Below are 23,765 nucleotides of genomic sequence, written 5' to 3'. Positions count from 1 at the left end.
GGAACTAAGGTCATGAGTGTTTGCATGTGTTTTCTTTAACTTTGTCCAGTCAAGAAATTTTCTTCCAAAGTCACAGCCTCTATCCACAAACTCAGACAAACATATTGTATCAGAAAGAGAGCTGATGAACAAGGATGCAGATACTCAAAATGTTTACAGAAATTCTTAAAGCATATGTTCCACTGACATCATCCTTTAAATGTGGGAAATAGCATCAAAATCATTAAGTAATCCAGAATATTTGCTTACCTTCCTTATTTGCTTACCTTCCTGTGACCTGCCATTTCTAGCATCTTCTCCCTGCCAAAAACAGTTTTATTCTGACTACATGAAAGAACATCACTGAAGGCTGTAGCTGTTTTGGAAGCATATATCCAAGCATGGAGCTGAGCGTCTTCAATTAATTTTCAAAGAATATTTTTGTCCATGGAGATATGTTTGAGATGTCACGACTCAAAGCCTTGTACCTTAAGACTCGTTTTCAAACTGAGCATACTTCTTCAATTTCTCCCATCAAACAAAATGCTCACACAGTAGACAGCTCACTGGGGCCTGTGTCTGATCACAGTCCACAGTTCAGCAGGAGAGATCTTCTAAAGCCAATATCTAAAGGTAAACTTTGCATATTTTCATGAACACTACTGGATAATAGCTTACATTTAATCACTTCAAATGCTGCATTTCTTTCTCTGATAATTTCTATTTTAATTTTCATCTGCAGTAATCAAAAAAGAGGAAAGAACACAAACTTATAACTTTCTCCTAGCACTTTGTCATTGACTGGAGCTACATTTCTAAACTTTTCCCACACTGCTATCCTTAAGACAGATAGAGATATAAATCTTATAAAATCCAACAAGGTCAAATTTTTTGTCAGGTAGCATATATGTAAAATTACCTAATGCATTCTATCTCATTTCATACAGATGAAATGATACGGCAAATGTTGAATATCTTGCACATAGTAGATGCTCAGTAAATAGTAGTTATTATTTTCTAAGAGTGGCATTTAAAGGTTGGCAGTTCACAAGCAGAATAGAGCATGATGATACTGAGAGCATCAATGATAATAATTAGCCTGCGTATAGTATTTTACAATGGACTGCACACTTTATACAAATTATCACACAACTCTGTGAGATAGAGTTGTTCTATGAGTTTTCTATTGCTACTAAACAAATGACCATAGTGGATTAAATAACAAATTTATTTAATTCTTATTTCTGTAAATTAGAAATCCAAGAGTTTCTCCAGGCTAAAGCCATAGTGTCAACAGGGATATTTTTCTGTCCAGAGGCCCTAGGGGAGAATCTGTTTCCCAGCTCATTCAGGTTATTGGTAGAATTCAGTTCCTTGCAATTGTAGGACAAAGGTCTTCATTTTCCTGCTGGCTGTCAGCTGAGAGCCATTGCAGTATCTAGTGGCTGCAACATTCTTTGGCTCGTGGCTTCATCCCCCGATCAAAGCCAGAACATTAGGAGGAATCTCTCTCATGCTTCAAATCTCTCCTACTTCATCCATCCTAGCATATTTCTGATTCCATCTAGGAAAAATTCTCCACCTTTAAGGGCTCATGTAATCAGATTGGGCCCACTTAATCAAGCATAATCTTTCCATCTCAAGATGCATATTTTTAATCACATCTACAGAAGCGCTTTTATTGTGTAAAGTAATATTCACTGGTTCCAGCGATTAAAATATTGGCATCTTCTGGTGAGGAGAGTATTATTTTGTCTTCCACAGTTACCATTATTCACATTTACAGAGGAGAAAAATGAAGATCAAAGAGGATAAGATATTTGTAAAAGACATGTAAAGAATGGACCAAAATTGTTTTGCTGTAAGCTCAAGTCAATGTTCTCCTCATAATAGATTATCTTTTTTCTGAAAGGTAACCCAGCATTTACTCTCTTGCATCTTTTCCCCTCTTTCCCACCCACACTTCCATTAGAAACATTTAAGGCTGACATATTTGAAGAATTATTTCCAAAGCTTCCTTGGAAAAGCCAAAGTTTAGTTGCATTTCTGCTGGGGTTTTTTTGTATTTCTTCTGAAGCTTACCATGTTGAGAATATTATTTGCCTGCAATTAGACACTTTCAGCTAAAGCTGCAAGAGAAAATGTATTACCTGATGGGCTGAGCGCTAATGGAAATTTATACCATGGTAAATATCAGTTATCTCACTAAACAATTTTTCTCTAAAGATGTGCTTAGCAATTTGATACTAATATGATTAATACTTATTTAAGACAAGACCCGTCGCTTTGTATTTTCCAGAAAATATAGTATTTTTAGCCTTCTTTCTTGCCAATGGAATTTAAAAGCACAATTTACATTTATTTTGGTGTGATTTCAGGCAACCAGTAAGTGTTTAGTAAGTCCTTTAACAAATACAAAATGTCATTCAGCTATTCAAGGGAATGTTATTAAATGGCAAATTGTGGCACACAGGCTGTACTCTGAAAATAATAATATTCCTGAAATTTAAGGGAACTGCTCAGATTAAAAGAAAGGTGGACAATGAGTTCAGATTGTTCATGTACAGAGTTCATAGAAGACTCTAAAAGCCTGGCCATGGTCAAGCATATACAATAATAACAATAAAATAAACGTTTTTACTTTAAAAATCCTGAAAAATAAATGTTATCAGTTTCTGCATTTTTAAATAAATTACACAAATATTATCTTCCAATCAGGGAAGAAATTCAGGTCCCTCTTTTCAGTTTCTATATACAAGTGGAGTTTAAGACGAAGGAAAAAGGAAGTAGTTTGATTTCACTTCCTCCTTTTGCCTTCTTCATCTATTCTACTTCACTTCCAGTTTTACTCCCTTGACTAACTGCTTCCCTCCCCTGTGTTCTTCCACTGACAGCAGAGAAAGTGACATGGGCACCCTGGGAAACGTCTTTTTGTCTTTCATAATCTGGCCTGTGGCTACATTCTAGTCATATTTCTTGCCAGATTTCTAAAACTTCCCTAAGCTCTAGTCATACAAAACATTCATTATTCCCCCAAGAACTCACATTTTTTTAAATATGCTATTGTTGTAACTAGGAATGTTCTATACCTAGCTTCATCTACATGTAAGTGGTTAAAACCAAAATATTAAATAACCCCTGGAATTTTTCTTTACATAAAATATTTATGGCACAATTTTTTTAATTTAATAAACTAAAGAAAATTGCGCATGTTTTTCATAACAATGATTTCAGGTTACTAAATAATGAAAATAAAAAATAAAAGTAATGATTTGATGCTTTGTGGCATGCAAAAGACAACTCTCTAAAACCAAGAAATAATTTGTTGATTGGAAAATAACCTGAACACATAATTATGGAACTAGGAAAAACAAAGGGTTTTTTCGAGATTTCTCCCAGTTATCTGTTTTTTGTTTTTTGTTTTTTGTTTTTTTTTTTTTGAGACAGGGTCTCACTCTGTCACCCAGGCTGGAATGCAGTGGTGTGATCATGGCTCACTGCAACCTCGACCTCCCAGGCTCAGGTGATCCTCCCACCTCAGCCTCCCAAGTAACTGGGACCACAAGGTGTGTACCACCATGCTTGTCTAATTTTTATAATTATTTTTAGAAACAGAGTCTCCCGACATTGCCCAGACTGATCTTTAACTCTTAGGCTCAAGCGATCCTCCTTCTTTAATTATAAAGCTTTATAAGAAAAAACCTTCTGTATTATCTTCAAGCAAAGGGTGGGGGAAAGTGGTCTTCTAGCCTTTAATAAGGAGGAGTGGCCCACTTTGGCAGGCCCTTGCGGATTCAGGGCAATCTGGATATTAAGAGGTTTCCATCCAGGTGTCCATCTCAAGCCTCAGTATTTTGCTCCTTCTCACTCAGGGCCCCGATCTTAGTAGAATAGACATGCCAGAGTTTGGAATTCCACCTTTTCTGAAATTTCACTAGCCTTATAATTAAATTTTGTATGTGATCCTCAACAATGCCTCTCCTATAGCCATAAAAAAGGAGAGAGTCCTTATATCCTGCCTAAGAAACACTCTAACTTCCACAGTGACCTTAAGTTGGTAATTTAACGACCCTCAGTCTTTGTCTTTTTTCCAATGCACTGATAACACTCACGAAGAATCATCTGATTTCATTGACTTATGATAACTACTACTCCAAAACCCTCTGTGCATTATCTTTCAGTAGTATCCCTTCCAAGTCACCAACAGTGAATATATTAACTGGACCAATAAAGCATCCTTGAGGCATTCAGTCCTCCACTTACTAGAGTGTTGACATACTCTTTACCAGCTGGCCAATGAATAATCTAGCTCCAAAACCTCAGAGCGTTCCTGGCACTGACTAACTGAGGTCCAGCTCCCTAGAAAACAGACTCAGATGTAGATTGCATGCAGGAAGTTTTTTGGGAAGTACCAACAGGACAAACCTGTGACAGAGTAATGAAACCAGAAGTGAGTGAACAGGAGAAATTGAACTGTGATGTAATTGAAATGAAGACCTCAGCTGCTATCTGAGGGAGCTCTGGAGCTGAAATGACCCTTCAGGGTTGTCCTGAATTGAGGTAAAGAGGCTGATCTTTCTAATTTCCCCTTCCACAGAGGCTGCCCCTAGCCTAGGGAGGAGGTATAAACTTAGGCAAGGCAACTCCCTTTGGCAGAGGACAGTGCCCAGAGAAAGAAGATAATTCCTGGAGAGGAAATTGGCTGTTTGTCTCAGCAACTAACACTCCCAGCTGTCGACAGATGGAATGAGTGTCTCAGACATAAAACTGTGGTGGGGAGGAGGGGTGTGGAGGAGGCATCTGAGCAGTGCACCACAGCAGCCACTACAGGTTTTATCCTTGGTTTTGCCACTAGGAAGTTACAGGAACCTGAACAATCCACTCAGCCTTTTAATGTTTTTGTTTCCTTATTTGGATGCAAGGACAATGAGAGAGCTAAGTTCTTACCGATACACTTTGGATTCTGTTTGTTTTAAGAAGTATTCTAATTTCCTATTTTACTTATAAATTTAGTTTTTGAAAGGATATTTTGTAGGGCAAAGGGGATTTTTTCTGATTTTCATAAAAACAGGTGGTTCTACCAATGTACTGCTTCACTTAAACTAACCTCAAAGTCAGGACTTAGTTTCCATGAACTAAGGATTTCTGACTGTCTCTCATCACTCTGCATCTTCACAAGGTATCTGAGTTTTACCATGCCACCTAGCTTCATTACTGTGCTGTAGAATCAATTGCTTTATTTTGTAATCATGAGTCACATCTATTCACTTTAAACACACAGACACACACACACACACCAACTTTCAGTGATGAATATAAAAATTATTTCAGAACACGATCTTAATAATGTCACTGTGATTGGGTACAACTGCTTTTAAATCAGCCTTGGGCTGGCAGGTGTGGTGGTACATGCCTGTAATCCTGGCTACTTGGGAGGCTGATGCAGGAGGATTGCTTGAGCTCAGAAAGGAGTTCAAGACCAGCCTGGGAAACACAGAGAGACCCTGTGTCAAAAACAATGAGAAAAACAAATCCCTGGAGAAAAGGTTTGTATCCCATTCTTAAATGTCTCTAAGGAGCTCTTTAAAAAATGATCAACCTGACTGTTAGGAAGTTCTTTCTGATATCTAACCTAAATCTCTCCTACTGCAATTTCAAACCACTTCCTTTTCCATCCTTAATGAATTAGGAAAGGAGCTGGTAATCACTGTCACCTGCCTGTTATAATCTTTCATATGTTTAACTTTATTAGAATTTATTTACACCTAAATATTCTCTCCCACATGACAATTTATCTCCCTTAGCCATTGTCTGCTTTTTCATTCTTGAGCAGTATTTTTTAGTCTTGTAAATACATTCTGTAGCTTCTGTGTTTATCCCAGAAACTATGGAGACCACATTTAATGAGTTTTTAACATACCATGAATGATTTTGGGGTTTTGGCATTTTACAACCTCACATGGTTTACCTTTCAAACTGCATTAAACTATTCCTACATTAAAAATGTATATTAGATTGTTTAACCTCAAGGAAGAAGCGATTTTCCCACAAGACCTATTTATAAAGTATGATAGTATCTTCCCTTATGTGGGAAGCTAATGTAAACTATTAATGACATGTATCAGTTACAAAATGTTCTTAATGCTAACTCTTTCCAAATAATGTTTAAAATAACAGACTCATTTTGTCCACTGGAGTTTGGTTTTGAAAGATAAACATTTTAAGTATTGCTGGTTCAATATCAATACTTGGAAAGTAGCTATTTTTTCTGAGTGCAGGCTTCATGACATCATTTGGCAGATGTGAATTTCTTGACATTGTTCCTTAAATGCGACAATCTTTTACATATAACATCTTTCCTGATGTTTACAAAATTAGAAAGAAAAATGAATGGAGCTGCTTCACAGATTTATCTTTAAGAAAGTAAAGTTAAAAAGTATTACCCACATAAAGAAAAAATAGATAAAGCTCAAATTTTATATTTGGGGACCACATGGAAGAAGTATACAAAAGTATGTCACCTTTAACCTAATACATCAAACATGAAGACAGTTTTAAACATTTGCAGGGATTTCTATATTCTATGTATGAGTAAATTTTATCATTACATAGAAAGTAAGTATATCATATATACTTGTGTTTCAGGCCACAACCTCCTTCATAAACCTCTGCTTAATAACTTCATCATCTCTGCCTAAAAGTTGGCTACCAACAAATGCCTGTCAATATGGGGATCTCATGCACACTATAACCTAGGTATCCTCTAGTCTGTAGGTATGCTGCCTGTCACCTCTGCTTCTTGAGTTCACATTGCTCTTAACGTTCTCCCAATTCTGACTGACAACACTGGGCTGACCTATCTGACACTGCTGCTGCAAGTGTTCCACATTGGCCCACTCTATACACAGACTGAGAAGGGCAGCTGAATGGTTGTGCAAAATCCCATTGCACAAAAATATCTTCCTCATTTCCACCCAGTCATACATTTAAACATATGAAGCATGCTTTACCCTCATGGTAGATGCTTTATGTGCATTATTTATGTACAATAAGCTTTTGAATGTAAGTACTGCTGTCACTATTCTACATCTTAGAAAATTAATTTCAGAGAAATTAAATATATTGCTGAAGCCACACAACCAGTGTCTGCCCCACAATGGGCAGAGACAGGATTTGAATAGGTGTCTATGACTTCAGTGCATTGGCATTTCTCATTATATCCTGTATATCCCCCACCACCATGTTCAGGCAGGATAGCTTAGTGGTTCAGAGTAGGAACTCTGGAGTGAAACTGTCTGGTTTCCAAACCCTGACTCTGCCACTTCTTACTTTATGACCTACTTAGCGTCTTTGTGCTTTGGTTCCATGATCTGTAAAATGGATATAATATTAGTATGTAACTTTTTTTTTTTTTTTGAGACGGAGTCTTGCTCTGTCGCCCAGGCTGGAGCACAGTGGCGCGATCTCGGCTCACTCCAAGATCCGACTCCCGGGTTCACGCCATTCTCCTGCCTCAGCCTCCCAAGTAGCCGGGTAAAGTTGGTATAAGGATTAAATGTGTTAACATAGGCCAGGCGCGGTGGCTCACACCTGTAATCACAGCACTTTCGGAGGCTGTCAAAGAATTGCTTAAGGCCAGGAGTTTGAGACCAGCCTGGAAAACATAGCAAGACTCCATCGCTATAAAAATAAATAAAAATAAAAAATTAGCCAGGTGTGGTGGCACAAGCCCGTAGTCCTAACTTCTTGGGAGAATGAAGCAGTAGAATTGCTTGAGCCCAGGAGTTCAAGGTTGCAGTGAGCCATGATTGTACCACTGCACTCCAGCCTGGGCAAGAGAGTGAGACCTTGTATAAAAAACAAACAAAAAAATGTGTTTATATATAAAGCACTTAGAATAAAGCCTACCACATAGTAACTGCTATTAAATTGGCTACTGTTATTATATTCTTATTATGCAATAAAAAGATCCTACTGAAAAGCAAATGATATAAAGGAAGGAAGAGGGATGGTAACATAACATACATCAATAACCCACTCTAGAGTCTGAAAACTGATAACTAGTTCTCAGGGAAATGGAGACAGTGAGCAAGTCTAACTGCTGGATAAAGATGGAGAGGGGCTACAGTGACAAATACTGAATAGCAAGGTACACCAAAGCCTAGAAAAGGTTGGAATCAACAAGAATGAAGCACACAGCTTCCTTCCTTCCACTTTAAAATTTCCTTCCACTTTAAAATTTTGTTGAATGTCATCCTTAATGGTATTTTATGCCATATTGGTGATGATGGTGGTGGTGACTTTATGACATCATTTTGGTCCACCCTATTTTAGATATAACAACTATCCTCATGTTGACCCACAATTCTCCCAGGATGTTTATTCAGTAAAATATATATACATCTTTAACTCAAGTATATTAATGAAATTATGAAATATCATTATTCATTTTTTAATTTAACATTAAATATGGCAGATGGGAAAATAATTATAAAACTACTTGCAGTTATATATGAGACCACTATTAAATCTAGGCCTTACATTTTTCACTTTTTCCTAATTTGGGTCAATATCTAATGCCTAATAAAGTTCACAGCATGTTTGACAGCATTCCAAATATGCTGTATTCTTCTTTATTTGAATTTCAACTTCTTTATTTAACATTCTACTTCTTTGTCAATTAGTGCCTCAAAGGATGGTAGCCTGCCTAAGCAGCAAAATTCATGGCAGCTTTCAACTTTGTATTGTGCCTAGTACCAAGATTTTTAAATGCTCTAATCATCTTGTCACACTTCTAAAATTATAACATTGGTGGTGTGATCAAAGGCTGAGATTCCATTGAGAACTTCACCTAGGATTTAATCTGACTTCCTGCAGATGCTAGTTGGGAACATATAATAAAGTTTATTAGTGTGTAGTGATTCATTATGTAAAGAATTGCATCATGCAGAGGAAAGAGGTGAGGGTCAGGAAAGTTACTGAATCATCAGAGTAAAGATGAGTCCATTTATACCTTTACTCCTGCCATTGTTGCTAAAGTAGTCAGACAAATTCAGATTTCCAACTACCAGTTCAAATAAGCGACTACTATATTGGAGTAATAGAAACCTGAATGCCTACACTACAACATAAAACCAGTGGAAGTGTACCATATTATCATGAGTGCTTCAGTGAATTTTTAATAATGGCTAATACTCACTCCTTTCATCCTTTTAATAAAATAAACCCTAATGCTAATGAGAGCTATAATTTCATGGGTGTCTGTTAGTATATCAAAGACACCAACTAGAATTACTTTAATTCCGTTATTAAGTAACTTTCAATGGCAAAAACCACGATTACTTTTGCACCAACTTAATATATGACTTTACAGTAATTCCTCTTCAGTTACCATTGTACTAGCATTTTGGCAGACAGAAAACAATAAAAATTAACATACCTTAAATATGTGTATGTGATCAATATTTACAAAGTGTTTTCAATGACAAAGTTTCCTGAGTCATATGTAGCAATCCTGTGTCATAGTTTGGATAGATAGTAGTATTATTTAATATTGTCCTCATTTTAGAGATTAAACATCACAACAAAGCAAACAAACAAAAAATTTAAGTACTTGCTTTAGGGTCCTAGGTAGCAAATTGCAGATCTGAGACTCAAACAATTTCCGCTCTAAGGTAGCCTACAGATTCATTGATGTAGCAAGAGGTTTACAAAAATGTTACCTTAAAACCTCTTGATATAAGACAGATAATAAATAAGAGGTAGTTGCCTAAATGAAGAGAAAAGATAACAGACACTTATCAAGTTAGAAAGCAAGAAAGTTCCTTTGTGCCTTTTTTTGGTGGGAAAGGAAAACCTTCCTATGAGAATTATAACTTAACCTGAACCTTCATGTGTTTCTAAAATGTGCAGAGGCAGATGAGAAAAAGCCTGGATTCCACATGTGACCATAGTAAATATTTCCACACGTAAAATAGTAGTGTCAGACATCTGTCTGGGTGTAGTGAGATAGTAATCAGCCTGGCATGTGGTGGGGATGGGAATTTCTCTCTCATTGGAAAGTAGTAGGTGATAGTGGTTGTCTTAGTCCACTCTCACACTGCTATAAAGAACTGCTTGAGACTGGGTAATTTATAAAGAAAAGAGGTTTAATTGACTCACAGTTCTGCATGGCTGGGGAGACCTCAGGAGACTTACAATCATGGTGGAAGGGGAAGCAGGCACATCTTACATGATGGCAGGCAAGAGAGAGATGCAAGCAGGGGAAATGCCAGAAGTTTACAAAACTCTCAGGTTTGATGAGCACTCATTCACTATTATGAGAACAGCATGGGGGAACCACCCACCATGGTCCAATCACCTCCCTCCCTGGACATGTGGGGATTACAATTCAAGACGAGATATTGGTAGAAACACAGCAACCAATCATATCAGTGGTAGACAAAACAGAAGAGATTAAATAATAGAGAGCTTTATGTCAGGCAAGAAATTTGACCTAGATGCAGCAAGCATTCAGAAACCACACAGCGTTGGAGTAAAGGAAAAGATAATCCAACCCCATAGAGACGGACTAGAAGGGTAGAGGCCATGCAAATGAGATAAGCAAGGTGAAGCCCTGTATTAGGGATGGCACTAGGACATTAAGAAAGAAACCAAAGACTGATATGTGTTCAATGCAAAAGACAAAGGTGATCCTGGAGATTAGAGCGACCTGTATGTTGATGGTGTTATTGACTAAGAAAGCTAATCTGTCTGACTGTTGAGCATGTATCTGAGAGTCAACAGGAGTGCAATTAATAATATTTGTAAAATGGCTTTGCAAAATACCTTTGATAAAATATTTGTAAAGTGACTTTGATAATAATTGTAAAATGCTTTACTGAAAGCAGGCTATGTCCTAATTCAGGATAGTTTCTTTAAGTTGGAGACAAAAGAATGATTTATAAATGATTCATTTGAATCCTTCATAAAATGTCTTACTTCCCACTGTATCTTTAAAATACAATCCTGGGGCATATGTCCAGAGTTTTAAAATTTGAAAATTGCAATTGTTTGGACACTGTAGAAACAAGACCAAGGATCCAGGCACCCTGGAAAGAACTGTATTCCCAAGGATTCTTTGCAAAGGAAAGATGGGACGCCATCTCCTGCCTTTCTCTTACACTTGTCTTAGAAACCCTCAGTCTAAAACTTCTTTATTCCTGTTGGGATCTCCAGGCAACTGACAGTTGCTATCACTTTCACATTGTCTCCTTACCTATATCACTACACTTCTCTCCTTACAAAAATTACTTGTTTAAATATACCCTCAACTCCCTTGCCCTACTCCTCCTCATCTGATCATTGACTTCAAGAATTAATATGCTCAGGCATTATGGATATGGGGCCTCTGCACTTATCATCCTACATTTCTGGGGAGCCCTTATTATAATCACCATCGAAAGGAGTTTTAACATTGTGAAAATTGAGCCTCAAAGAAACTGAGTAAGGTCACACGTGGATGGCAGCATATGGATTCAAACCTAGTTCTTCTGGTACAAATTTAATGTTTGTAAAAGGGCCTGGTTCTTCTCAAAATATGCAGGTAGAAAAAGAAAAGGACCTACTATAGAATGTCCTTACAAGAAATAAAAGAAGGAAAAGGAACAAGATAGGAAAGGATACCACTATCTTTAAAGAGTAAATATACAGAGAAAATAAAAATAATTTTAAGGTAAAATAATAAAGTATAAGCTAGATAAATAAATGCTAAAAAGATATAAAGGCAAGAGGTACTCAGAGTGACATAAGATTGTTTTTAATCTATTATGTGTTAACACAGAATCCAAAAATTATATCGTATTCTGCTATACCATTAGGAGTATTTCCTGAGGTTCAAAAATTAAAATAAATGATAAAACGTTTTAAATATGGAAATTTAATAGTTTCCATATATTTAGAAATTGGGTTTGATCATGTTTTCTTCTAGGAGTGCCGAATGCTGTGTTTTCCCTCTCTACTTCAGTAAACAGGTTGTTTCTTAGTGCTTACCTCAGGGTACAACCATCATTATCTCACAGCTTAGTCTGAAGTTCAACAACTGAAACTCAGGGAATCGTCCACATAAATGAATGTTTAGCTCGTACAGCACTACAGAAAACAAAGTGCTTCTTTCTAATGGATGAATCATAACATAATGTGGACCTTCTCAAAAAAGAGCTTGACTCCTTTTTAATGTGCAGTTCTCTAATAATTTCATAAGCACTAAAGATTTCAGTCAATTTGGATTTTGGAGAATAAATAATTCACAATACAGTTCTTCACTGGAATGTGACTATTTCAGTGGTCCTCCTTCTTGACCAGGCATCAGAATCACTTGTAACGCTTTACAAAAACACTTGCTGAATCAGAACCTCTGAAGGTGCAGCCTGGGCTTATTTGTCTGAAAAAAGACTCCGCAAATAATTGTAATGCACAAGCAAGACTGAGAATTCAGATGTAAGGAATCCATAAATAGTTCTTTGATGAAATTTCCTTGAGGAGAATTAGTTAGAATATTGCCATACAGACTTAAAAAAAAAATCAGCGTTCTTGATAAGGAGAACTTGACACTAAGAAGAGCTACCTCAATTTTATTGCTCCACAAAACAGCTGTCATTCCACAATCTGTACACCTCCAGGCTATCCCACTTTCAGCAGCTGCAATAAATTCCAAGCATATTTCCAATGCAAACTGACCCAGCCTTTGAATCTAAATGTCTTCAACCCTCTCCTAAAGTTTAACCATAAATGTTCACTTCGGTTCAACTTTCCATTTGTCTTATATTAGTCAGCTGGTATGGTTTAAACATTTATAGATAGAAAAGCTCAGATATGGTCCAAGTTTTACTGTAATCAAATGTTAACTGGGTTGTGCATGCTACCTAGTATTTGACTACTGTAGACATTTAAGAGTAATTACTGTCAATGAATCTTGGCTTTTTTTTTCCTTTAGAAAACGATTACTAGACACTGTGCTATGTTCTGGGACACAACCACACCCTTAATTTGCTAATATTCTAATAGAAAAGCATTTGCTTGACAACTGTTTATTGAATGGATGCAAAGATGCATAAGATATAATCTCTGCATTCTGAGACATTACCGTCTAGGTGAAGAGGCAGATTTTTGAACAAAAATTTCCTCTACAATTTGGTGTCATGAAAAACTAGAGTCATTAAAAAATAATTACAAAGGAAAATAAATCTATATGAGGAAAGTCAGTGTAGGCCTTACAGAGAAAGTGGCATCTAAACTGGAAGAATGAATGGAAAGAATATTACAAACAGAAATATGCAAATCTCATAAACAAGCAAACCATAACACATTCAGGGAAAAGTGAGAACTATGTGGAATATTTAGCACAAGGCTCACTGACTCTCTCTGTTACCACCCTTGTCATCATTCTTAATAACTTCAACAGACCAGTAGATACCTGTCTAATTGCCTGGGCCTCTAAGCTTTCCATTTCCAACAACCATTTCCTTAATTATTCCAAGCTCCCACTCCTACCATTCTATCCTTGTCATTACAATAACTGTGCACACCTCTGAAATCTCAAGTTTAAGTTTTTCAAGCATTGTTTCCTGAAATACCACCTCCTACCATTCCTGTATACTTGCCTTAGGAACCCTCCCTCTAAAACTTCTTCATTCCTGTTGAGATCTCCTAGCAATTAACAATCCCTAGCACTTCTTCATTGTCTCCTTACTTGCATCACCTCACTTCCCTCCTTACACCAATTACCCACTTACAAATACCCTCAACTCCCTCATGCTACTCTTCGTTTGATCAAAGCCCTGACTAAACTCAACTCTCTACCTATTCCATGCCCAAACACTGTCAATCGAACATAACTGGAGAAAAACTCCAAAACGTGCCAACCTACTTTACTTTTATGACCACTGATGTCAGAAGAAATCATTCTCTTCCCAGAGCCTTAGCTATTGCTCTTCCTTTTGCTTAGACTGGTTTCCCCTCAGATATTCACATGGCTTGCTACCTTGACTTATTCAAGTCTTTGCTAACGTGTCACCTTTTTTCTTTTTTCTTTTTTCTTTTTTTTTGAGATGGAGTCTTGCTCTGTCGCCCAGGCTGGAGTGCAGTGGCGCGATCTCGGCTCACTGCAGGCTACACCTCCCAGGTTCACGACATTCTCCTGCCTCAGCCTCCGGAGTAGCTGGGACTAGAGTTGCCCGCCACCACGCCTGGCTAATTTTTTGTATTTTTAGTAGAGATGGGGTTTCACCATGTTAGTCAGCATGGTTTCAATCTCCTGACCTCGTGATCAGCCGGCCTCGGCCTCCCAAAGTGCTGGGATTACAGGCGTGAGCCACTGTGCCTGGCCAATGTGTCACCTTTTTAAAGAGGACTTCCCAGGACTATCCTGTCTAATGGAGCACCATCTACCCTAGCCTGTCTCTCTCTACCCGTTAACTCTGCTTTATTTTTCTTTATACAACTTATCATGAAACTTTGTTTATCTTTGTCACCTCCACTAGACTGTAAGCACCCTGAGGGCAACAATGGTGTTTGTCATGTTTACTACTATATGTCCATGTGGCTGGCACATAGTAAGGGTGATGGTTAATTTTATATGTCAACTTGACTGGATCACGTGTTGCCCAGATATTTCATTAAACTTTATTCTGGGCATGTCTGCGAAGGCTTTCTGGATGGGATTAGCATTTTAATCAGATTGAGTAAAGCAGATTGCTATCCCATATGTAGACAGGGCTCATCCAGTCTGCTAAAGTCCTAAGTAGAACAAACAGGCAAAGCGAGGGAGAATTGCTCTCTCCGTCCCACCGTCTTCAAGCTGAGACATCATATTCTCCTGCCGCTGGGCTTAGGCACAGACTAAAACTTACATCACCAGCTCTCCCAAGTCTCCAGCTTGCTCACTATAGATCCTAGGACTTGTCAGCCACTATAACTATACGAGCAAATTACTTATAATAAATCTAGATAAATAGATAGACAGCAACAGAGATAGAATAGATTTAAGTATATATGTAAATCTGTATCTACTGTACTGGAGATAAGAGTCTCCTTCAGGGTGCACATAAGTTTTCAGATTATTTATGCAGTGCTTGATCTGGGAGTCCAAATCCTTGAGCTCATCCTTTTCTTTCACCACTTTGTCCAGTGACATCAGTAGCAAACAGCCAATCTCATTATCTTTGCTAGTTTTCCGAAAATATTTGAAAGTATCATACATACAGTTACCTATTCTTTGCTCTATCTATCTATCTATCTATCCATCTATCTATCTATCTACCTATCTATCTTATCTTTCTATATGCCTGAGTTCTCCAGGGTAACAGAACCAATAGAATATATAATATATATAATATTTTGGTAACAAGAGAGGTTCTAAAGGAATAGAATTTTAAGGATGAGTTTTCTGAATTGCTTCTGGGGTTTCTGGAATTGGTTCTCTAATCTGATTAGGTTTGAAAATGCTAAGGACTCTGTTTCTAGCAATAAAATAGAGCACTGATAGCCCATGGTGTGATCTGGCAATGGATATATACAAGATATCTCCAATGGATCCTCCTAATCAACCACTTATAAGAAGCAAAGAATAGAGAACTGTATGTATGATACTTTCAAATATTTTTGGAAAACTAACAAATATGAGGTTGGCTGATTGCTCCTAACATCACTAGACAAAGTGGTGAAAGAAAAGGATGAACCCAAGGATTTGGATTGCCAGCTCAAGTACTGCATAAATACTCTGAAAACTTCTGTGAACCCTGAAGGAGTCTCCTATTTCAGTAATTGTAGGGATGAGACTTTTGAAAATCCAACACAGAATCTCAACTTGAAACTAGCTGAATTACAACACAAGTTAAACTTCCAGCCTTGCAGGGTGTCTACTGTTAAAATGAGGGCATTGACTGGGAAAAAACATGGTATCCTGTATGTTGGAATGGGTACATGTGGGAAGACCCTGATGAAGCTGGGGACATTGAGCCTCTAAATTCTGAAGAGTCTTCTTTGTCAGTAGAAGAGGCCTCTCCACCCCAATCTGAAGTGGGGTAAAGAGGTCTATATTGCCTAGGGAAATTATAATTGCCTCCCCTGAGGCAATAGTCATACAAGACAACTGCTGGTTCTCCTTAGGACCCACCCTACAACTCCCTTTGCTTTTAGACCTATAACTAGACTCAAGGCCCAGCAGGACCCTAAAGGTGAGGCTGAAAGTGTTACCCATAATGAGGTATACTACACTCTAAAAGAATGACTTGAGTTTTGTTAATTTATACAGACAGAAATCTGGGAACTTGTGTGAGAATGGATATTGAGAGTGTAGGATAACAGTGGAAAAAGCATAAAGCTGAATCAGGCTGAATTTATTAATACGGTCTCACTAAAAGAAATTCTGTATTTAACATTGTAGCTTAGGGAGTTAGGGATGGCTCTAAAGGTTTGGTTAGTAGGTTGGCTGAAACACAGACCAAAAGGCAGCCCACAGAGAGTGAATTGGAAAGCCAAATCTGCCTTGGTTTAATGCAGCGGAGGAGATTCAAAGGCTTAGGGAAGGCTGGGTATGGTGGCTCATGCCTGTAATCCCAGCACTTTGGGAGAAGACCAACCTGGTCGACACAGCAAGAACCTATCTCAAAAAAAAAAAAAAAAGCTTAGGGAGACTGGAATGTGAGAGATATGAGAGTAGGTGTTTCATATAACAGCTACTTTTCCACACTGAATGGATCCAGAAGACATACTTTTCACCACAACTATGAAAAGTAAATCCATGAGGGGAGCCCTGGCATCCTTGAAGAGCTCTGTGATTATTCTTTTCTATAGGCCAGACCTTACAGTGGGAACTACAGTCACCGAACTGGAAAATGTAAGTGTAATGGGAGAAAGTGAATCCCAAGGATGGCAGGAGTCAAGTGGCAGCACTCAACTACCAAAGGCGAAATGGGTGTGGTTATCATAATGGAGATCAGAGTCAAAGCAGCAATCAGAGTAGTTTGACTCATGCAGACCTATGCAACTGATGGGTTTATCATGCTGTACCTAGAAGTGAAATAGATACGAAGCCTACTAAATTCTTACTTGATCTGTATAAAGAGAAAAGTTCGAGGTCAAGTGAACAAAACTTTGAATCATAAATCAGAGAGTCACAACGCTTCAATCAATTCCAATAATTGAGCCAATTTATAGGCCCAGAACCACTTAAATGAAGGAGAAGCCAGGTCTCCTTGAAGAAAGACTGCCAAAAGTTTGTGCTGCAATCTTTCTCCTAACCATCCATAAAGAGACATACAGCCTTTTATCAGGGTAACTGTGTACTAAGGAAAAGGAAATAATATAACTTTTCAAGGATTACTGGATATTAACTCCAAATTGGCACTAGTACTAATTCCAGGAGATCCAAAACATCACTGTGGCCCAACAACAGTCAGAGTAGGGGCTTAGGGAAGTCCGGTGATCAACAGAGTTTTAATCAAGCTCCATGTTACAGTGAATCCAATAGGTCCCTGTAACAATCCTGTGGTTATTTTCCCAGTTCTAGAATGCATAATTGAAATAGATATATTTAGCAGCTGGCAGAATCCCCACATTGGTTCACTGAGCTGTGGAGTGAGGGCTATTATGCTATGAAAGACCAAGTGGAAGCCACTATAACTGCCTCTGCCTAGGAAGATAGTAAGCCCAAAGCCATACCACATTCCTGGAGAGATTGCAAAGATTAGGGCCACTATCAAGGTTGCACCATCATTGAAAGACGCAGGTGTGCTGATTCCCACCACATCCCCATTCAACCCTCCTTTCTGGCCTGTGCAGAAGACATATGGGTCTTGGAGAATGACAGTGTAGTATTATAAACTTAGCCAGATAGTGACTCCAATTGCAGCTGCTGTCTCAGATGTGGTTCCATTGCTTGAGCAAATTAACACATTTCCTGATGACTGCTGTGCAACTATTGATCTGGCAAATGTTTTCTTCTTGATACCTGTTAGTAAAAACCACCAGAGGCCATTTACTTTCAGCTAGCAAGTCCGGCAGTCCACCTTCACTGTCCTACCTCAAGGGTATAACAACTCTCCAGCACCATGCCATAGTTTAGTCCACAGGGACCTGGATTGCCTTTCCCTTCCACAAGATATCACACTGGTCCATTACATTGATGACATTATTCCACTTGGACTTAGTGAATAAGAAGTCGCAACTACTTTAGACATATTGGTAAAAAAAAATTGTAGATCAGAGACTGGGACGTAAATAAAAAAAAATTTAGAGGTCTTCTACCTCTGTGAAATTTGTAGGACTCCAGTGGCATGGCTCATGTCAAGATACTTCTTTTAAGGTAAAGGATAAGTTGTTCCATCTGGCCCCTCTTACAACCAAGAAAGAGACAATGCCTAGTGGGGCTGTTCGGATTTTGGAAGAAACATATTCCTCATTTGTATGTATTCTCCAGCCCATTGACCAAGTGATCCAAAAAGCTGCTTGTTTTAAGTGGGGCCCAGAACAAAAGAAGGCTTTGCAATAAGTCCACACTGCTGTGTAAGCTGCTTTGCCACCTGGACCATATGATTCAGCAGATCCAATGGTACCTGAAGTGTCAGTGGCAGATAGGAATGCTGTTTGGAGCCATTAATAGCCCCCTATAGGTGAATCGCAGCACAGGACATTAAGATTTTGGAGTAAGCCCTGCCATCCTCTTCAGATAACTACTCTCCTTTTGAGAAATACCTCTTGGCCTACTACTGGGCCTTAATAGAGACTAAACACTTAACCATGAGTCACTAAGTTACCACTTGATCTGAGCTGCCGATCTGAACTTGTTGTTATATGACCCACCAAGCCATAAAGTTAGTTGCGCACAGCAGGATTTCATCATCAAATGTCGGTGGTAAATACGTGATCGGGCCAAAGCAGGCCCTGAAGCCACAAGTGAGTCACAAGAAAAAGTGACTCAAATGCCCTCAGTCCCTACTCTTGCTACATTGCCTTCTGTCTCCCAGCCTGCACCTATGGCCTCATGAGGAATTCCCTATAATCAGTTGACCAATTATAATATTACAATCAGATTATAACCAGAGGAAAAGAAGACTCAGGCCTAGTTTACAGATGGTTCTGTACAATATATTCCCCATCGTCCTGAATAAGCTAGGTTAATATAATGACCTTTTGAAGATTCAATTACAGTTCCAGCTAAGTGGCAATACCTTACAGTGCTGGGGCAGTGTTCTCCAGAAGGCTGTATATGCTCTGAATCAGCATCCAATCTATAGTGCTGCTACACCCACAGCTAGAATTCACAGGTCTAGTAATCAAGGGGTGAAAATGAGAGTGGCACCACTCACTATTATCTCTAGTCACCTACTAGCAAAATATTTGCTTCCTATTCCCACAACCTTATGTTCTGCTGGTCTAGAGGTCTTAGCTCCACCAGGAAGAATGTGTCCACCAGGAGACATAACAATGATTCCATTGAACTGGAAGTTAAGACAGCCACCTGGCCACTTTGAATTCCCCATGCCTCTGAAAAAACAGGCCAAAGAAGGGAGTTACTGTGCTGGCTGGAGTGATTGATCCTGACTACCAAGAAGAAATTAAGTTGCTATTCTACAACGGAGATAAGAAAGAGTACATCTGAAATATAGGAGATCCCTTAGGACTTTTCTTAGTATTACCATACCCTGTAATTAAAGTCAGTGAAAAACCCAATCCAGGCAGGACCACCAAGGCCCAGACCCTTCAGGAATGCAGGTTTGGGTCATTTGAAAGAACCACAGTCAGCTGAGTGCTTGCTGAAGGCAAAGGGAATACAGAATGGGTAGTGGATGGAGGTCTAAGTACCAGCTAGAACCATGTGACCAGTGACAGAAATGAGGACTGTAATTGTCATAAATATTTCACCCTCATTTTGTTATTAGTGTGTTTGTGTGTACAACTATACATATTTGTATAAGCATATTTATTTATTAATATATATTAAGCAAATATCTTTTGTTTTCTTCCCTCTCTTATTCATTTATCGTGTAACATAAAATATATTGACTTTATATCACAGTATTTAAGTATTGTTAATTTTACATCATAGTATTTAGGCTATGGGATATCAAGAAGAAAAGTAAACATCACCCAAGGACTTTACCTCCTCTTCTGGGGAAGGGGTTACTGCATTGCCAATTGTATGCAAGATAGTTTTATCATGGTAGATGGAAATATTACCTTGTTATTTTCTTTATTTGGATATGAAGTATGTTTTAAGGAGATGCATATGGGTGCCAAATTGACAAGGCGTGAACTTGGGATGTTAATTTTATGTGTTACCTTGACTGGGTCACAGGGTGCCCAGATATTTCATTAAACATTATTCTGGGTGTGTTCATGAGCAACTTTCTGGGTGAGATTAGCATTTGAATCAGTAGACTGAGTAAAACAGATTGACCTTCCCAATGTGGGTGGGCCTCATGGAAACTTTGAATGGTTTGAATAGAATAATAAGGTAGTGTGAGGGAGACTTCACTCTCTCTTCCTGACTATCATTGAGCTGAGATATCAGACTTCTCCTGCCTTAGAACTTGGACTCAGACTGGAACTTAGGCTATCAGCTCTTCTGATTCTCAGACCTTCCAACCTGGACTGGAACTATGCCATCTGTTCTCCTCGGTGTCCAGCTTGCTGACTATAGATCTTGAGACTTCTCAGCCTCCACAGAATTTCTTATAATCAGTATATAAGAACCTGACAGGTTCTGTTTCTCTGGAGAATCCAAAAGAATACAGTAAGAAATACAATAAATAAATGAATTATTAACATTCCCTGTAGCTAAAATGTAACACAGGAATTAGGATATGGTAAGTGTCTGAGTCCGTTTTCTGTTGCTTATAACAGAATATCTGAAACTGGGTAATTTTTAAAGAAGAGGAATTTGTTTCTTACAGTTATGGAAGCTGGGAAATCCAATGTCAAGGTGCTACATCTAGTGAGAATCTTCCTGTTGGTAGGGACTCTCTGAAGAGTCCCAAGGCTGTGCAGGGAATCAAATGGGTAGGGAACTGAGCATGCTAGCTCATATTGCTCTGCCTCTTTTTTTTTTTTATAAAGCCACCAGTCTCATTCCTGTGAGAGCTCATTAATCCATTAATGGACTAATGCACTCATGAGGGGAAAGCCCTCATGACCCAATTCCCTCTTAAAAGCCCCCTGTCAGCACTGCCACATTGGGGATTAAATTTCCACATGAATTTTGGAAAGGAAAAATATTCAGCCTAAAACAGTAGCTAAAAATATAGCAATAATAATAATAATAACAAGAATTAAATGTATTATTCTCTAATTATACACAAGATACTCTATCAAACTCTTTAAATGGACCATTTCATTTAATCCTCATAACCCTATGTAACAGGTAGTACCTTTACAGAGAAGGTCACTGAAGTTCAGAGAGATTAACTAACTTATTAGGGTGACATTATTATAAACTTTTAAAAAAAAATTTCCCAAATAGAAATATCTTTCTCTATTATTTCTGTTATTTCAAATCAATCAACTAATCAACTGAGCAACAAGAATACACTGAGCTTGGTGTTATCTGCCCCAGGTGATTTCCTGTAATGAAATGAAGCCACAGACAAAGTGCACAAATATCCTCCTGGCTTCAAGAAACATTAGATCAACTACTCTCAAAAACACATGATGTCTTCGGACAACCCTTCTATTTTTTACTTCTGTAACCAGTTATTTGCAAAAGAAAAAGTAAACTAGAAGAGCTGAATAATTACTAATTACAAACAACTATACATAAGGAAAAAATGAGTTTAAACGAAGCATTTTAAACCATGTAGTCCATTTTTTAAATGTGGAGTTCATGTTATTAGTAACGTGGGGATTATGTTTTACTCTAAAGGCTAATAAGTCTGTCCCTGGTAGACTTAATTAAAAGCACAAAAACAAAAACAGAACCTCTTTATCTCCCTTTACATAGCTACCTAGGTCAGAGGTTGGAAAATTGTTTTTGTAAAAGTCCAGATAGTTAATATTTTAGGCTTTTGGGCCATGGAATCTCTGTTGCAACTGCTCAGCTCTGCCATTGTAGCATGAAGTCTACCACAGAAAGTAAGTAAATGAGCGAGTGTAGCTGTGCTATAATAAAACTGCCTTTGTAAAACCAGGTAGTAGATTAAATTTGGCCTGAGGGTTATAATTTACCCAATCCCTGATTTAGTCTAAGGTACCTCATTCCAAGATTAGAAAACATAAACAGAGAAGGACCAGTCTTTCCTCATTCTGATGGAAATTACTTATTGATGAAGTCTAAACTGTTGAATACTAACACTCATAGTGAAGAGTAAGTTGAGAAAGAGTAGAGGGAGCAATAATTACAAGATTATGCCTCAACTGGAGCGTATTATAAATAACAACTACAATACAGCCTAAGAAAATAATAAGAAAAGTTACCCTTTAAGACAGGAATCCATCATTTTACTCAGCGTCATCTTTTATCAGAAGACTCTCAAACATTATTGGTTCTTTCACATAAATTCCACTTATCTACATATATCAGTCTGCTCTAGAGCAAAGCAGGCTTATTACTTGCTGCTTTCCCCACCATTATGGCAACTTGTGTGCTGAGACAGATAATGCCAATCAGAAAATATCCACAAATTAATTTTTAGATTATTTTTAATTATTCACCCAATTCCTAAGCAAGCTAATTTATTCAAAAGAAAATGTCCATAGTTGAGTTTCAAGTCAAAACAAATTGTCTTGGGGGATCTGTAGTGAAAATCTATGAGATTGTCTTCCCAGAACCAATTTCTGAGAATCAACTTTCACCCATCTATGTGGTTCCCGTGGTACTGATAATCCCCCCCCTCAAGCCACTATTAAGTGGTTCTGTATTCATTTGCTAGGGTCATTGCAACGAAGTCTCAAAAGCTGAATGGTTTAAATAGAAATTTGTGTCTCACAGTTTCTAGCGGCTAAAGGAAGGTGTCAGTAAGGTTAGTTCCCTCTGAGGGCTTTGAGGGAGAATCTGTTCCATGTCTCTCTCCTAGTTTTTAGTGGTTTGCTGACAACTTCGGCACTCTTTGCCTTGTAGAAGTTTCATCCAATCTCCACCTTCACGTTCACATGGTGCTCTCCCTGTATACCTGTCTATATCTGTATCCAAATTGTCCTTTTTTACAAACCCATAATTTTATTGGATTAGGAACCACTCTAATGAACCATCTTAACGTGATAATCTACAAAGACCCAATTTCTTTTTTTTGATATTTTATTTTATTATTTTATGTTTCTGGGATACACGTGCAGGATGTACAGGTTTGTTACATAGGCAAACTTGTGCTATGGTGGTTTGCTGCAACTATCAACCCATCACCTAGGTATTAAGCCCCCCATGCATTAGCTATTTATCCTGATGCTCTCCCTCACAACCTGCTCCCCTCCACGACAGGCCCCAGTGTGTGTTGTTCCCCTCCCTGTGTGCATGTGTTCTCACTGTTCAGCTCAAAGACCCAAATTCTTTTTTTTTCTTTTTTAATTATACTTTAAGTATATGTGCACAACGTGCAGGTTTGTTACATAGGTATACATGTGCCATGTTGGTTTGCTGCACCCATCAACTCGTCATTTACATTAGGAATTTCTCCTAATGCTATCCCTCCCCCAGCCCCCCATCCTCCAAAAGGCCCTGGTGTGTGATGTTCCCCGCCCTGTGTCCGAGTGTTCTCATTGTTCAATTCCCACCTATGAGTGAGAACATGCGGTGTTTGGTTTTCTGTCCTTGTGAT

Source organism: Gorilla gorilla, chromosome 10 (assembly GCF_029281585.2).
Source record: "Gorilla gorilla gorilla isolate KB3781 chromosome 10, NHGRI_mGorGor1-v2.1_pri, whole genome shotgun sequence".
Lineage (NCBI taxonomy): Eukaryota > Metazoa > Chordata > Mammalia > Primates > Hominidae > Gorilla > Gorilla gorilla.
The sequence above is the reverse complement of the archived record's forward strand: the minus strand, read 5'-3'. Positions refer to the sequence as shown.